The sequence below is a fragment of the Otolemur garnettii genome, unplaced genomic scaffold, assembly GCF_000181295.1.
Source record: "Otolemur garnettii isolate 467f Iridium unplaced genomic scaffold, OtoGar3 scaffold00024, whole genome shotgun sequence".
Lineage (NCBI taxonomy): Eukaryota > Metazoa > Chordata > Mammalia > Primates > Galagidae > Otolemur > Otolemur garnettii.
Window position 1 is genome coordinate 17344066 of NW_003852419.1, and position 12436 is coordinate 17356501.

Below are 12436 nucleotides of genomic sequence, written 5' to 3' on the forward strand. Positions count from 1 at the left end.
GATTCATTGAGGGTACAAGAAACCAGGTTATACTGATTGCATTTGTTAGCTAAAGTCCCTCTTACAATTGTGTCTTGCCCCCAAGAGGTGTATCACACACCAGAACCCCACCCCCTCCTTTCTTCCCTCTCTCTGCTCTTCCTTTCCCACATCACCCTCCCTCCTTCTCACTTTCTCTGCTCTCCCCTTTTCCTACCCCCCACCATGTACTAGGTCATTAACTGTCCTCATATCAAAATTGAATACATATGATTCATGCTTCTCCATTCTTGTGATACTTTACTAAGAATAATGTGTTCCACTTCCATTCAGGTTAATACAAAGAATGTAAAGTCTCCATCTTTTTTTAAAGGTTGAATAGTATTCCATGGTATACATATACCACAGCTTGTTAATCCATTCCTGGGTTAAGGGGCATTTAGGCTGTTTCCACATTTTGGCAACTGTAAATTGAGCTGTGCTAAACAGTCTAGTGCAAGTGTCCTTATGATAAAAGAATTTTTTTCCTTATGAGTAGATGCCCAGTAATGGGATTGCAGGATCAAATGGGAGGTCTAGCTTAAGTTATTTGAGGCCTCGACCTCCAGAATTCCTTCCAAAAAGGCTGTACTAGTTTTGCAGTCCTACCAGCAGTGTAAAAGTGTTCCCTTCTCTCCACATTCATACCAGCATCTATAGTTTTAAGATTTTGTGATGTGGACCATTCTGCTAGGGTTAGATGGCATCTCAGGGTGGTTTTGACTTACATTTCTCTAATAATTAGGGATGATGAGCATTTTTTCATGTTTGTTAGCCATTTGTCTGTCTTCTTTAGAGAAGGTTCTATTCATGTCTCTTGCCCATTGATATATGGGATTGTTAGCTTTTTTCATGTGGACTAATTTGAATTTCTCTATAGATCCTAGTTATCGTATATCTTCTTTAGAGAAATATCTATTCAACTCCTTCGCCCGTTTTTGAATTGGATTGATTTTTTGATGTTAAATTTTAAAAATTCTCTATATAATGTGAAATTAGTCCCTTATCAAAGCTGTGATTCACAAATATTTTCTTCTATTCCATGGATTTGCCTTTTTATTCCATTGATAGTGTCTCTTGATACACATATTTTTAATTTCCATGAAGTCCAATTTATCTATTTTTCTTTTGTTGTCTAAGCCTTTGGTATCATATTCAAGAAATCATTGCCAAATCCAATGTAATAAAAAGCCTTTTTTCTATGTTCTAAGAGTTCTATAATTTTAGGTCTTATGTTTAGGTCATGAATCTATTTTGAGTTAATTTTCTTGCAGCTTTTGGCCAGGGCTGGGTTTGAACCTACCACCTCTGGCATATGGGGCCAGCACCCTACTCCTTTGAGCCACAGGTGCCACACTATTTTGAGTTAATTTTCAAATATAGTGTTACGTAGAAGTCCAACTTTATTCTTTTGCATGTGGATATCCAGTTTTCCTGGCATCCATTTGTTGAAAAGACTGCCTTTTCGTCCTTGAATGGTTTTGAAACTCTAGTAAAAAATCATTTGACCATACATGCCAGGATTCATTTCTGAACCCTCTATTCCTTTGGTCTATATGTCTGTCTATATCCCCATAAACACGGTCTTGATTAGTAAGTTTTGATATCAGAAAGCATGGGTTTTCCTGCCTTGTTCATTTTCAGGAATATTTTGGTTATTTGGAAGATTCCATGTGAATTATGAATCTTAGGAGGGGGTTTTCTACTTCTGTAGAAACCATCATTAGGATTTCTGCAGGGATTGTGCTAAATCTATAGATCACTTTGATTATTGCCATTTTAACATTATTAAGTCTTCTGGTCTTCATAGGATATCTTTCCATTTATTTATGTCTTCTTAATACACATAGTCTTTTTATCAATATGCTATTCTATTTAGACACAAGACTTTGCAGTCTAGTGTTCCTTCGACTGTATTAAATAGCTTCTTGTCAGTTTCCTAGAGGAATTTATTCATCTTCAGCTCACTCTTAGAAAAACTAAGAAGAGGCTTTGCACCATGACCCAAAATTTCCAAACAAGTTCTAATGAATATTCCATCTTCAATAAGCTAATATATGTATGGGCAAAATACAACTTCTGGGTGAAAGCTTGTCTCCAGCTATGGCATACACATCCTACCAAGCATATACTCAATGTTGCATGTACCTTGTACATAGCAAATGCTCATTAAAGCTTAGCAAAATATTTAGCAAACTATAAGTACTTGATAATGTTCTGACACAGAGATTAGAAAACACGGCAGAAATGATCCATTGGAATGGGTGAGGAAGTTATTAAACAGCATCACAAATAAGATTAAATAATAAAATTAAAGGTACAAAGACATTATATTATCTATACTGGCAGCTTTAGGTCATAGTATCACTCCTCCACCCCTGCTTTGCCACTGCCTCTACCCAGAGCTACCCATCTAAACCCACACTGCCTCCATGTGCCAAAGGAGAAAATCATCTTCTAAAAGTAAAGCCTCCCTCCCTGGGCTCAGACTTACTACCATATTTCTGCCTTGGACTTTACATCTAACTTTTCAGCAGGGGAGGCTAGAGTTGATTGGATTATAGGAATACAAATGGATTAATTTGGGGTGGATTAGATACATCACAAAACATAAGTTTGTCTTGCATTAACATAAAAATGTCATAAAAATGTAGATGCTGAGGCAGAGCTTATTTGTGATGCCGCTAATGCATTGTTACTCCAGCAAAAGATGTACACAATATTTACGCTGTATCTGACCACATAAAACATGTCGTATACATATGCAATTTTTTATTATGTAGAGGGAAAAGAGCCAGAGGGCCCTTCAGAATTCCAATTCTTGAGCTTCTGATTTTCCTTTCATTTTTAAAAATTTCTTTTATTTTCAAGAAACAAATACAGTTTTAAACCATCATTACTGTATTTTGAACAGTTAATATTTCATATCGTGACATCGCTACTCAGAGGTAACAGGTTTAGTTGATTACTATTTGTTTATAGAGCTGGAGAAACCTGCAATCACAGGGAACATAGAAGGATTGCAATTAGATCTATTGGCTGAGAGCTGCACCTCGCTGACCCACGGTTAAGTGGTTAGCGCTATCAGAGAGAAAATGCCTACTGGCAGCTGGCACATCTGCACATAATAATATGGGCAAAACTGACACAGCCACTAAAGGCTACTGCTCTCCTCTTTACCCAGAAGCTGAAAACAGATCATGCTTTTTAATAGTGCATCAACACATTTCTTCTGAATTAGCATAATCATGCACGTTATGGGAGGAAACGGGTACATCTTGGCTACGCTGCTGTGAATTCTTCAACATATTCAAATAAAAGGAGTTTTTTCTCCCTATAAACCCGATTCCATACCTAGCTCATAGTTCATTAAAAAGGGAAAGGAAAGGCAGAGAGCAATGGAAGAAAGAGAGGTAACCCAAGTGTTAAAATAAGTAAGGCCCTATATGTGACTGGTGTGAATAATATACTTCACCTGAGGCAGGAGAGGAGGTGTAGTTAGCATAAATACACAAAGAGGAGTCCACCAATGTTGCAGTGATGAGGATCCTGATGATGATGAGTGGTTTTAAATAAGACCTTCTTATATGCCTGGTACTGCATGAAGACTATACAGGATCTACCAAGTGTTCAGGCCAGCACTTTTATAGCCAGGTTTCCCAACTCATCTCACTATCAATCATTTTTAGATCACAAAGCAAACAGGGCTGGGCATGTCAACAGCAGATTTTCTTGCAGATGTGAGGGGATAACCTCTAGGTAGCAGGCCAAGGAAATTCCCATGCTGCTCTGAGACAAGAAAGGGTGTACAGGGCCCTGGTGACCTCTTAGTCCCCACGAGGGGCACACAGAAGCTATAAGTAGCCCCTGCACTACTATTTGACAACTGTCAAACCAGCAGCCTTCTGAGTCTGGCTCTCTGGTATCCTTGCCTGGAGATTAAACTTTAATCCTTTGGAATGGTGACTCTAGTGTCTGGTCTTCTCCCTGTGCAGTACCAACTGTGAGTGGGCCAATCTGGTCAGTTTCTCACTTATTCACTAATAGAAACCCATTTAGTCACTTAATCTTTTCTATGGTATTTTTCAACAAACTATAGTGCTGGCAAAATGTATTTTAAAAATTACTTTTGACTAGTCTGTTGTACCTTCCAGTTTGGGGGCAGATAATTAACAATGAAAGAAATACACACCCAGCACCAGGGAAAATTAGTAAAAATTATTTGAGGTTTCTTGCAAGGTAAATTCACATTACCAGTGTAACAGGAATTCCACCTTGCACACAGATAGAAACTAAAACAGGAAGTGCAGACCCCAAGGAAAATAGTCAACTTTTTTATGCTATAGCAAACTGGTCCACAGATCTCATAGAAAAACCCCATGGCAACCCAGCAAGACATCTGCAAGAATATTAGGTAGTAGGTGACTATGCTAGGACTAGGATTCCAGTTTGTCAGCCAGGCCAAGTATATATATACTCTTGACACTGTGCTAAGTGTAGTTAGCAATAAAAATTGAAAGCATGTCATCACTGCCTTGATGTTTCCTAAAATACAATTTATGACAAAAATACCCAAATCATTACATAAGACAAGTTGAAAAAAAAATAAAACAAAAAACTTCACTTTCAGACCTTTTCAAGTCCACAAATCTCAAAGAATTTCAATGGCCACAGCTTCTAATCCCAATGTAATTAAATTATACTTAAATAAGAAAGAAATAGAAATCTGTTATATAGCTCTAACGTATAATCAGTTGAAATCCTGGAATGAGAATAAAAAGATGATGGAGTAGATGTAACATACAAAAACAGTAACAATAATGAGAAAGAGAACTTACCAACACTAATTCTAAAAGCAAGGTCAAAATATCTCAAGTTTAAAAAATAAAAAGAAATACACATGAAGATACACAGTTGTGAAAATGGTGTATGAAGACAAGAAGTAGATCTTAAAAGCAGCCAGAGGAAAATAACAACATTATTTCAGAGGAATAACAATTAGGTTGACAGCTGAATGCCCAACAGCAACCACAGTGTTCTCAATCAGAGTGAAAAACATCTTCAAGGGGCTGACAGAAATAATTGTCATGTCAATTTAGAATTGCATACCTAGTGAAATATCTTTCTAACATCAAGGATGAATAAAAACATTTTCAAACAAATACAAGCCAAGAATTGGCTACCAAGAAATGTTTACCAAAGAAGATCGTACAAGGTATATTTCAAGATGAATAAAAACCATCTCAGATTAAAGTTTTGTGATGTAAGAAGGAATGTTTTATGATGGCCTTGTAATGAATCAGTTTGGCTAGAATAAACTACATCTTACAAATTCTGTGGGAATTCCCTTTCTTATGTTCCCTTTGATGGGTCACAAGGGAAGTCTTGGGAAGAGTTCGGAAAATTGTTGCTGATTATCTGACTCACTTCATTGCTGTGACAACTTCTGCTCTCCTTTGCCCTGAATGCTCCTTGGGCTTCTTTGAATGCTGGGCCAAGCATGTGTGCTCAGCTTCCTGACAAAGGGCTAAGCTTCTACAATATACCCACACTATTAAGGTCAGAGGCAGCAAGAACTGACATGAGTTTTAGTCCAAGTTCACAAGTTCCCAGCTCATGCTTGTGGTGTCCAGCTTACTCTTGATCACCTCACTTTGCATCCATCTTTCCTTCCTAACCACTTGTGGACTTTGAGCTCCAGCCATGGATATAAAGTCAACAGTTCTTCAGAGTCTGCCTAATCAAGTCCTATAAATTATTAAAGCCAACTTCCTATGACAAATACATTATGTAGTGTACATGTATATGTGTGTAAAACATTATACCTAATTATATATTATATTTAATAAATAGAATACTCCTTCTGTTTTCTTTAGAGTCATTCTAATTTTTATACATTATTAAACTGTTGGCTCAAATCATTAATTTTCATCTTTCATTTTGTTACAAATGCTTAAAACTAAGTACTGCTTTAGTATCACTCCATAAAGACAGTATTACATATGTGGAAAATCTAAACAAATATTGACTGATTCAGATAAAACAGTAATAATAAGTATTCTGAAGATTTAAAATCAGATGGAACTTACACACATGACCAACAATAACATATTAATTGGGAAAGGATTATAATAAAGCGATCTAAAGCTCCTCTATTGTTCAGAAAGAGGATAAGGATATTGACTATCTTTAGACATAAATCAACCATTTGTGTTAAAATTTCTAAGTAGAATGGAGATAGAATTTACAAGTGTTAAAATACAGAAATAAAAGAAAGAAAAAAATATCAGCCCAAAAGTACACTACAAAGGAAAGGGAAACAGAGAGGTAAAAAAAATAGAAAGTCTAATACAAGATGGTAGCAGTAAGTCAAAATTTATGAGACACTGGTGAGGCAGACCAGGGGCCAGAGGATCTGAATAATAAATGAACTTGAACAGCTACTTTACTAATTCTACGGATGAGACCAGAATTGGTGCCTTGACAAGTTGGTGCCGAAGAAGAGCTTTAGATGAAGAAAATACCAAAAGCCTTACAGAAACACCCACTAGTCTGACAGTAGAATGCAGTAGGTAATCAGAGAATAGCAGAATCATAAAATCATGTTCCTAGAGAGTGAAAAAGACAAGGAAAAAGACAAAGAAGAAACCACTTCTAGAGAATGTCCTAGTTCTAGGAAGCACACAGCTTCTCTTCCTGCATCCAACTTCTGTGAGACTCAGGACATATCATTATGACCAATAGCTTTCTGAGAATTAGAGAAAAGGTGCTCACTCTTGGCAGCACAATTAAAACAACACAGCCCAACCAGGAAAAACAAGTAAATGAATAAATAAATAAATAAAATCAAAAGGCAAATAAAGAATTTGGAAAAATATTTTTAAAATGTTAAAAATTTCATACACAGACATGTATGTTGTGAAAATTAGTAAAAATATTCAAAGATTATATAAATGTAAAGAACTTCTAAAGATTGATGGAAAAGCAAAAATCATATAGAAAAATGAGCAAAATAAATGAAAAAACAATTCATCAAAATACATAAAAATTGCTCCAAAACGTGAAATATTCAACTTCGTTCTTTATAAGAGAAATGCAAATTAAAATACAACAAGATATCATTTCTCACCCATCAGGTTGACAGAACATTAAAATCTTGACAATCCACTCTATAGCAGTGCTACGAGGAATCACTCTCATATGTTCCTCATGGAAATTCAAAGTAGTGTAGCCCACATGAAGGGAAATTTGGCAATTTCTAACAAAATTGCATATACGTATAACCCTTCAACTCAACAATCGCACTTCTAAGAATTTACCCCATAATTATACCTTTGACAATACAAAAATACATATGCATGAACTTATTTAAGGAAGCATTATAAGTAATTGCAAAATGCTGAAAACTCTCTAAATGCCCAAACATAAAGAAAAGGTACTCGCTCTTGCAGACCGTAGGAGATGGGTTGAAAAGATGGTGGTCTATACACACAATGAAGTACTGGGCAACTATTTTAAAACAAGCAAAGTTTTAAAAAGGAACAGATGGCAGTGATTTTTAGTATATACTATTAAGTAAAAAGCAAAGTACAAAAGAAGGTGTTCTGTGTGCTGTCTTTTATACACAAGGGCGGGGTGGGGATAGAGCATACATAAACCTGCTTCATCCCCCACATGCAAAAAGCACTGGGAAGATGAAACAGAAAACAATAAAATTGGTTACTTACAGGGTGGTAAGATAGGGTCAAAGGGATAAGAAAAAATAACATTTCTCTGTGTATGCCTTTTTATATGATTTTGATTTTTAGACACATTTCAATGTTCTACACATTCAAAATATAAAAGTAAATGAGTAGGATGGGTAAAATATAAAAATCAAATGAAAACAGAAATAAATTCATACAAAGGAATACTATAAGCATACTAAAAGGATATTTTAACAAAGGACTAATACAAGTAAGTTATGAACACAGTACTTTGATGAGTACCTATTTTCCAGGGAAAAACAAAACTGCAAAAAAAATCTTGAACAATTCCTAACAAGTTGGGGGGTGGTAGTAGTATGGCTATAGTAATTTTGAAAATATTTTATGTACATTTCAGGATTGAGCAAATTGGTAAATATGTGGATGTTTTGAGGTTGCAGAATTCTCAAAGTGGAAGAAAGATACAAATATGGAATAAGAGGGAGTAAAATGGAACCCTATGGGAAAATGGAAATAAGAAGTATTGGTGTGAGTTTCTTTTATCTTCTAGCTTCATCTGCTGAAAACATCTAGAAGTAATGTCATGCTAACAGCAATGAGCTCATCTACCATTCAGATTTTGGTTTCTAAGTATCACTTGTCACTAAAAGGAACCAGGGGGGCCTCCCTGGAGAAATGTATGATTATAGGACTGGGACAGAGGTGATTCAATATAAGCATAAAACATCCTTTTACTGCAGAAAAGAAGGAAGTGTTTTAAAACAAGATAGAAGCATGTCAAAACACACACACACACATAGAAGCAGCTTGAAGAATTTCCGCTCTGGCCAATGTATGATAATGTGTGCACCAAAATAAATAGCAGATTATAATCCACTATAAAAAGCGGAATTCATGAGTCTATATTGATTATAAACAAATGAATAAACATGTGAGAGAAAAGAGAAGGTTCTTTCTTACAATATACTAAAAGGATATTGGAGGAAGCGATGGATTTGAATAATCACCATATTAAACCATCAATGAGCAAGAATTATGAATGGATGTTAAATATTAAGTTCAAAATGTGATGAATTGTAAAAACTGATTTCAAGGTGTGTCCCCAAAGACTGTATATTAGTTACAAGGGGAAAAAATTGCAACGACACAAGGGAGAAACTAGACAATACCTTCATCAGGTTATCAAAATTAAGATATATAATTATAGTAAGACAGAGATCAAGTATCTCTGGGTGTGTTATCCTGAGCCACATACAATATCACATATGTAGAGTTCTGGCCAATAATGAATAACCTGAAGCTCATCATAAGGAACTGTCAGATAAACCCAAAGTGAGGAAGATTCTGTAAAATAATTGGTATGTGTTTTTCAAAAATAGTATATGAAATGTACATTATAAAAATGTAATGAAAGACAAGGAGAGATTAAAGTACTACTATATTCTGAATTTAAAAAAAGACAAGACAACTAAATATAATACATAAGCCTGGACTAAATCCTCTACTTGAGGAAAAAAATAATTCTATAAAGGTCGTTATTGGTATAATTGACAAAATTAGACTAAAGACTAATTGATTAGATAAAAGCATTGTGTTTCTATTGAATTTCCTTTTATTTAATAACTATATTCTGGATATTACATAAGAAATTCTTATTCTACCCTTGTTCTTACTGATGTATTAAGGCACCAAAAAAATTGCCACCTTCTCTCATTTAAAATGATTCAGAAAACAATTCAATAGATAGGTAAAACAAATGTGCCAAAATGTTAAAAATAAAAGGTATATGTGTTCTCTCTATTATTATTGCAACTTTTCTATAAGTTTGAAATTATTTCCAAATAAAATATTTTTTAAAATAAAATGCGAAAGTGAGGAAAAAGAAAAAAAAATGTCTCCTCCCTAGCCCCATGCCAGAATTAACACTACTGAATTTCAGCAACACATCCCTTCCACCAGTAGTCTTGCCCCAGGCAAACTTTGTACAACCACACACTCCAGGGGTAGAGGACAAAGGGTAGCTTAGCATCTTTGAAGATCCCTTTACCCAGAGAATTGCTGCTCCCATAAGTATGGGGGGGGGCAGCCTCCACTTACCATGGATAGTCAGAAATCCCTGAGATCCAACTATAAGCATTAAAAATGTGTAAATCTTTCAGATTCTCACTCTGAGCAGGACTGACCAATCCAGATAAAAATCTGAACTCAAAAATAACCATACCTACAATTGCTCTCTTGGTCCCTTAGAAACCTCACAGACAAAGCAGAGAAAACCCAGGAACAAACCATAGAAGTAAGCTTCTCCATCCAGGTCCCTCATCTTGAGCTATGCAGGAGTCAATGAAAACAAAGAGCAGTTGGAAGGAAGACATCTTAGAGAAGGCTCTAGACCTGGTTAAAACTAAAAATGAGATGCTCTACTCCGTTTCAAGAATAATGTCACTCCAAATGAGACGGATCCAATGGCATCTGATTCTACTGCCTAACCAGAGACAAGAGACAAGCAAGTCTTGAGTCAAGTTTCTCTTGGCTGAAGCTAAAGTATGTTTTTTCTACCTTTATTTTAATTATTTTGAGGTGACAGAGGAGTTACTATTTGTGTGAGTAGATAGGGGTGCTTCATGAGACAGCTTTGTAATCCATCTACATGTTAATTGCATTTTTCCACAGCCTAGAACCCAAGAAATACATCCAAATGAGAAGGACGGTACAGTGGTCTTTCTTGGAAAGTTGAGCTATTTAGGGAGCTCTATCAAAACTACTGGGATAGTTTTAGGGGAAATTCTTAATTGGATGGAGGAAAATATGTGTCCACTGAGTCCTTAATAGAGCTAAAACCTCCTTGGAATACCTCTGCCACCAACTCTGGCTTATCACCTGAGGGGGAGGAAAGCCTCAACAGAATAAAGGAATGAATAGACGCTAACAGTGATTTTGATGAAAAACTAATTAGGAATATAACAAGGAGATTATTAATTCCTGCCAGAATTAAAATCACAGCCCTTATCAAGTTGGAAACATGAACACTAGGAAAGAACGACTCTCAGACCATGCTTTGAAACTCGCCACCTGGAAGGGAGGGAATGATGAATTAGAATACCCTGGCAGGAATCAGAGACATAGGCAGACATGAAAGAGAATATGTGGAGACTTTGGAATGGCCACAGGAGTGAGAGGTCATTACGCCCTATGGGTGACTCTAGGTGACAGAGCATAGAACCGCTGCGGGAGCTAAGGCTGCCTCAAGGCAGGGTGTTGAGAAGAAATGAGACAAAGGTGGAGGCAAGTGGGTGGAGAAACTCCCAACGTCGTCAAGAAAAGGAACTTAGAAAAGTAGCTGCAAGAAAAGTATGTTTTTAATTCTGCATTAATGTTTTCCCAGAGTTAAACTACATAGGTTTTAAGGGTTTTATTCTTTTTCTTTTTTCTCTTTTAACTGTGAGGAAACATTGCAATTATACACTAAATGGGAACTGCGGTCAACTTTACGAACTTTACTTTTAAGATGGTAAAAACTTGGGCTGATTTGATTGAGTCTTTGGGCCACAGAATTGGATAATGAAAGAATTCCCATTTGTCAGATGGGTAGAGTAAGTTCTGAGACAGGATTTGATGGTGAATTTAATTAGCCACAGAAATCCAGCCTTTTTCAAAGTTAGACTGGACACAGAGGAATCCTACATTGGTGCAGGGTTCAGAACTCCATGAGGCAGCCCCTCCTCTCTACTCTGTCCCCACATGCCTCAGAAAATGCGTCTCTATTTTTTAAGATCATTTATAGTGTTCTTTCTTCCCATGTCCCCCATCAAGAGCTGGACAATGTTATAATTTTCTGTTACTAAATTTTTTATTTCTCTAAAATGGTCATAAATGCTGGCTTGATGACAATCCAGAAATACTTCATATACTAAACACAAAAACTCACTATGAAAATTGCTTGGTTTATTTTTGTTTATGTTATTGAGTTCTTGCAAATGACACAGCTGAATGTTTATCCTACCATAAGGAAATGCATTTTGTTATTTGTGTTTGTGGGGGTTTTGTGGGGTTTTTTCTAGTTTTGCTTTAAAAGATAAAGGCAACCAAAAGGAACATATACATACGCACACCGTTACCCACCACGCACACACACAAATTCCAAATTTAGGAAAAAGTATTTTACAACTTTCACCTTCCAAAATTTTATTTTCTTTCCTTCTATCAATATTTAAGTATCTCGAATTCAGTATTATTAAAACATAAATTAAGATAGACTAGACCTTCACCATTTCTTTCAATACTTCCCCAAGATCTTTACCTAGGATGACTCTAGGAGATCCATGGACCTTCTTCACTCTACCCTGGTGAAAGAGGTCTCCGTGGACATGGCTGTGGGAGCTAACTGTCCTGGGCCAGAATGGATGGAGACTAAAAGGCCCCCTGTGGAGCAAAGCAAAGAGACACAAGAAGATGGCAGCTCTTGTTAATGCCATTAAGTTATATAAGGCTCCCAAAATGATAGTGGCAATGGGCAATCTAACCAGATTTCACTGGAGACTGCTGTGCAATGGCAATTAAATCTAGATGAATGAGTAAAGCAAATAATGGAGAACTAGGGATGAGACGCTCGTATGCATGTACAATTCCTTATTCGGCAATTAGATGTAATAAATGAGAGCTTAGGGAGTTGGACTAATAATTGGAATTACATACTTCTTGGCCGCTGTTGGAAG